Below are 6,126 nucleotides of genomic sequence, written 5' to 3'. Positions count from 1 at the left end.
TCCTCAGATTCTACATATTAATTTGGATTTACTTAACCGTTTCAAATGAATTGTGATGAAGTAATACAAATAGGAGGAGTTTATGATAATATGTGGCACAAATAATGAAACTATTGGATTTTTCGGCAGAGCACTGGGGAAAAATCACTGCTGTATCTTGTGCAACTCTACCAGCAACTTTGATCGTGATATAATCTTACAAAAAGCACTGAATCAGGCTGTCGATTAACCTGAGTAGCAATGTATATATATATATATATATATGTATGAAGTGTTGCATAAAAAAGGAGTTTTAATATATTATAAAAGATTGGTAATGTGATTGCAAGAAATCTGTTAATTAGCATGTCTGCCATACATCTTTCTGAACATTCACCTTAAGAGAACTGAGGACAGAGTTAGCAACAATGTGATACAAAATAATTAGCTTGTTTTCAGGGCTTAAATAGTCATTACTTTCCTGCAAAGTCTCTAATTAAGCTAATCCTAGTTTATAATACATTAGCAACAACTCTTTACGTAGAAGCTACTTCTTAGAGGATAAAAATAACTTCAAATTTTGAAATGTGCCAAATGATATGCGAAATTGTAGAGCTTGGGACAGGAACAATACAGACTAAAAAATTTATGTAAGTACTTGATTTATTCCTTGCTGCCCACGTACAATTTGTTCACCTGAAGTCCGCAGATACAACTGTTTAAAGGCTCTCATGAAACAATTTTCCCCTTTCTGCTTTGAAAGTCTATGACAGCCTGTTACCATGATTTTCTTAGGAGGTCCTGTTATAACATTACCCAATTATTTCCTAAAAAGTGTAAAGATTTTTTCCCTGACTCACACTATGATAGATGAAGGAGTGATTTGCAGTCTGATGTTTGACTTCAGTCAAAGGAAAAGAACTGATAACATGAAGTTGACACAAAACAAAGCACAAAGCCTGCACTGTAGGAAAAAATGGGCTCTGACCCTCATCCACACACACACACACACACACACACACACAAAAGAAACACTATAAAAGGTAGAAAAAGATATATTTTGGAAGTGGGAGACCCTTATCTTCCAGTTGCCATTTTCCCATGGTGGGCTGAATTATTGCTTTCCTCGACTTTGTGCCTTGCTTGGTAATTTACCTGTGGTCAGTTGGAGGCAATATTTAGTTACAAAGCCCTCAAGTCAAGCAGGAATGAGTTCATGTTTATGCAAGCCAATGAAATTAGCTAAGGTGGGAAAATAGAGAGTGATGTGGAAAACAAAGGATTCCCCTCCCAGCCAAAAGGAATAAGCCATCAGAAAAAACAATGCTGAAAATTCAGCCAATGAATCCTGCAAAAAGATCAAAACGAAGCAGGGACGCCTGGATCTCCCTGTCCCTTGGATTTACAACAGGCAAGGAATTACACTTCCCATTTAAAGACAGAGTTGAACTTCTCACTTAAATAATTTGTAGAAGCTTTTGTATCAGCTTATGCTCAAAACCTAAAAACTGGAAGAGATAACCACAGCGAGCAAGAAAGCACCTGAGATCAACTGGATATGCACCGAGCAAGAAGCCACAGGCTTTCTTACAGAGCTGTTTACCCAGGCATCTAACTGAAACGTGTGGTTGCTTTACCACATCATGTAATATTCTCTCTGTTCCCCCTACACCTTCTTTCCTGGTACAGTATCAATAATTCATGTACTTTTCTTACATGGGCTATTTAATATGTTGTAAGAGGCAAAATATACACAGTATGTATAAGGGAAAGAGATTTCCTGCAAAAGATATTTAACAGACCTGTAAAGCCTAGGAACGCGGATAAGGCAAAGCACAAGGACTTGTCTCACCCAGGTGTGGTAGGCAATTCCCTTTCATGCCCATTTTTAATTTTTTGTATGACAGGTGCAAAAAACAACTGCTATAAGCAATTTTCTGAGACAAATATCAGTGAGTCCCCAATTTTAACCTATAAAAAGTAGAGAACAAATAAAACACAATGCAACAAGGCACTGGAATAATGTGATCTTGTGTTCAGAGCAGTAGCAACATGTATACAAGCTACCTTTTTTTTTTTTTTTTTTTTTTTTTTAATTTGCCTCTGGATTGTGAGTCAAAGCCACTGACTCCGTCCCTAAACATGACTTTGGTAACACTGCCCAAGCCAACGTGGTCAAGGCCCTGTTCTCATCCTACTGAAGGCTGGGACAGGCCTTTTAAACTAAAAAGTCCTTAATACACACATGTACGCGTTCACTGGCTTACACTTATTTTTTTATGAGCAGAGCACATTTAAATTAGAAAAGATTAAGCGGAATTAAACATGGATGCCTTTTTCACGGAGCCAATTCCCAGAAGACATCCATTTTTTCAGCGTTCGCTCCCAAAGACTCCTCTAGCAGTGTTAGATTTGACTGCAGATGACAAGCTGTACACAGGAACCAGACATTTATATCCTTATCATCACTTATTAACTGTTGTTATTGTCGCTGACAATGTAGTGATAATAATAGGGATTCTTTCAACACCTGGCTTTAAGATGTAGGAGTTTATGACATTCAAAAATATCTCAACAGAACTGACAGGTGAAGGCATGTTCAGAAGCAATTTATACCAGGAACAGTATATAAAACCATGCAACAGCTGACTAGGACCTTGAGGAGTCTTTGCTAACCCTTAGGATTTTCCTTAGACACTAAAAAGCAAGGTCATTTTCTTTTAATAAGATGTCACTGTCTCCATGTGTAAATCACGCTCCAGTGTCAGCGTGTTGCAGTTTATATAGGAAAATGACTAATAGGGAATAATAAACAGTACGAGGAGAGCTGTGACTGAGTGAAAAAAGACAGGAAAATCGGCTGTTGCTACTCTCTTGACTAATTCAGGGCATGAAGTGAATGAACCGAGATGCTGATTTCCTTCAACTTTTATAGGATTTGAGATTCTTCTAAGAGGGGTTTGGCTACTGAAAGGCTCAGGCCAGGAGAATGGAAAATGCCTTCAGCTTCCAAGATTGTTGTTTCATGGATAATGGGATGTGAGCCTTTCTGGCACTACCTCATCTGCCGTACAAAGAACTGGATCCTGTCTCCTCATCTGCCTGCTCTTCTGGTGTGCAGTGACCATGTCCAAACACTGCTCCACCATCGTCACCTACCAGTCAATGCACAGAGGATCCCTTATCACATACAGGCCAGATTTCAATGGGAAGAGATTGCTGTGAGGACCTGAAAATTATTGATGTAGGCTAAGGTCATCCTAATCTTTCCAGCAAATCTACATCCACAGGACTTCAAAAGAAGGATTTAATAAAACAACTCCACAGCCTGATGGAAGACCATCTCCACTTCAGTTGCTCCCAGATGGTTGGAAAGACAGTGTAGACCTGAGCAGCCCTGAGTTGCGCCTCTGCCCTGGTGGGTTTGGAGGAACCTCAACAAGACACGGTACGCCAAGACGTGGCCAAAGGAGCAATTGTGTTGGGGTGGTTTGCAACCGCTGAGGTCTCCCTTGTGAAGATGGGCAAATCCAGCCTGTGAGGTACTAGCTATCCGTCACTGGTACAAAACTGGCCCCCAAGGCTGCACAGCTTTGCAGCAGACGGCTCCACTGCGGCTCTGCCTTGCCAAGACCTGGACACCTCGAAGGATGGCAATTTCACTGCTCCACTGAGTGCTGCATGCTGCACTATGCTCTTGCTAGGAAAATTTTTCCTACTGTCCAAGGAAATAAATCTTTACACATTCTCCAGACATAAAGTAATGATTCAGAATGATCAGAATAAAATTACTTAACTAATGTGTTATCTGAAGTTGGAAGAGGCACGTTTCAGTTGCAGTATGACAAACCAGACAAAGGCAGAGGGGATATTATTAGCTAGGCACTGTCTCACAGGATTAGAGGTATGAGATATAATATATATAAGGACCCAAGGGTGAGATTATCTCAGGATAATACACCCTTTAGGTTTTTAAATTGCAGCCAAAGCAATCAAACCTGTTACCATAGCATTCATTTTAATGCACAGATAAATTTGTAGCTCTTGTTTATATAGCTTATCCTCTGGAGGCACTAATATGATTCCCTTTAAAACTCAAGTTAATGAGAAAATAATAGAGCATTGTAGATATAAGCAAATTTTTTTTTCCCACTGTCACTGTCATCATCTTTTATACAGCCAGACGGCTCTTTGAAAGAATAAGTTGGATTTATTTTATGTACCACAAAACCTTTAAAAATCTTTTACACCAAGCTTTCTGATTCCAGCCTAAAGCCAAAAATACTTACTGTCTAAATATTTTTATAAATCAGTATATCATCCATAAATCTTACCTTATCCCTAATAGGAAATTTAAAATTGTAACTCTTAAAACTTCACCTTGGCAACATACATTCTTATTTTATTGGCTTTCCTGGACAGAAATCACTGATGAGATACTGTATGTGGCCAGGGAATAGGGATTGAATATCAGTTGCTGAGTGTAGTGAGCTGTGTAATGAAGCCATGTTTGTTTACTTTCCTTTGTATACGGCACTGCAGTAAATCTCCAGTCGTTTTCAAGTTTTTTGAAAATTTCTTTTTACTCCATCAGTTCTCCTAATTCTTTTGGACCAGCTAAGGAGCTCCGTTCTCATGGAACGTCCTCCAGAACAAGGACAAGACATTACCAATGTTGACATCAGCAAGTCTGATAGGAGCTGGTAAAAAATCTCAGTAATTCATTTTGTCTGGAAAGGATTGGTGATATATACATAATTTACATTATCTACCATGTATTATTCATACATATAAACAAACACCTATGTGGATTGGGTCTTCAGGCACTCCAAACCTTGTAAGAGTTACTATTAATATAAGTAATGTAATTTACTGGGACTGAAGTATTGCCCCCTGGTCTCACTTGAAGACCATGGGAGTTTTGATTTGAGCAGGAAAAGCTTCAAGGCTTCTGTTGGCTGTGCCTGCTGGTGAAGTCACCTCCTTTGCAAGATTCATATTGTCACTCTGTAGCTTTTTGTACACTTCTCTGCTGCCTTTGTTTTCCCTTAATCTTCTCTGAATTTTAGACTGCTCCCGTTAACCTTTGCATCATGATGAGTCTGGCCATATATCGAACCATACCCGCTCCTCCCTGCAGCTCTGTGTTGTTCCTGTCATTGGGGACCCTTTGTAGTTGGTCTATCTGGAGAGTTAAAAAGGCATCTTTTCTGGAAGATAACCAAGTTAAATTTTCATCTCCCCAGGGCACCAAATGCTGGTGAGCCAGCCAGGCTTTTACAGAGGTTGGTGCATGGTTCATGAAGAAGAGTTGCAGGCATTTTGCTTTGGCCTTCTGGACACGCAGGCTGGGGTGGTGAGACTGTCACCAGCCACGTCCCGAGGCTTTTGAAGCCTTGTCTTGCCACAGCCTGGTATAGAGACTTGCAAGGTTGCTATTACAACAGAATGTAATTGACTTCAATAAGAAAAACGCTGTGTTGGGAAGTCGCTAATGAACTCAGTCTAAAATGAGTGAATTGGAGAAAGTATTGCATTGTTAGAACCACTAAGAAATATTATCTAAGTTGTCAGCAATGGCAGGAGAAAGAAGACTGCAAAGCTTCAGTTGTGTCTTACGATTTTTGTTTTCGCACAGAAATACAATGTGACGAGGCTAACTAAGATTTAGATAATCGAGGAAACAGACTGGTCATATTAAAAGGCCAGTACTGGGGATTTAATAAAGGCCAGACTTAATTCTCCTGCTCCTTAGGCTCTGGACATCTCACCAGAGCGTGAGATTCTTCCTCCAGATTGCCCAGCTGCTGCTAAACCCTGCAACGCCAAACCTCCTCTTTTGCAGCCCTGGTTTCAGTAATGCCACAGAGCTGTCACAGTTGGAGTCAGGCTCAGCCTGCCCCTCCGGGATCTGATCGGGAAAACTGTTCCAGTTTTCCTCCTGACAGATTTACTTTGAATAAGTTTATATTTCAGATTGCCTTGGGATAGGAAATATGTATGGAAAGATCTCAAGGGGTTGGATTAAGTAGTTTTAATTATAATACTGGCCTCTACGGAGAAGCATTTCTTGAGAAACATTAAACAAACACACTTTTTTTTTTTAACCCTGCTCGGTGTGTGGGAAATTTCCACATCTGGAAAAAA

The sequence above is a fragment of the Haliaeetus albicilla genome, chromosome 9 (genome assembly GCF_947461875.1).
Source record: "Haliaeetus albicilla chromosome 9, bHalAlb1.1, whole genome shotgun sequence".
NCBI lineage: Eukaryota > Metazoa > Chordata > Aves > Accipitriformes > Accipitridae > Haliaeetus > Haliaeetus albicilla.
This window is presented reverse-complemented; position numbering follows the sequence as displayed.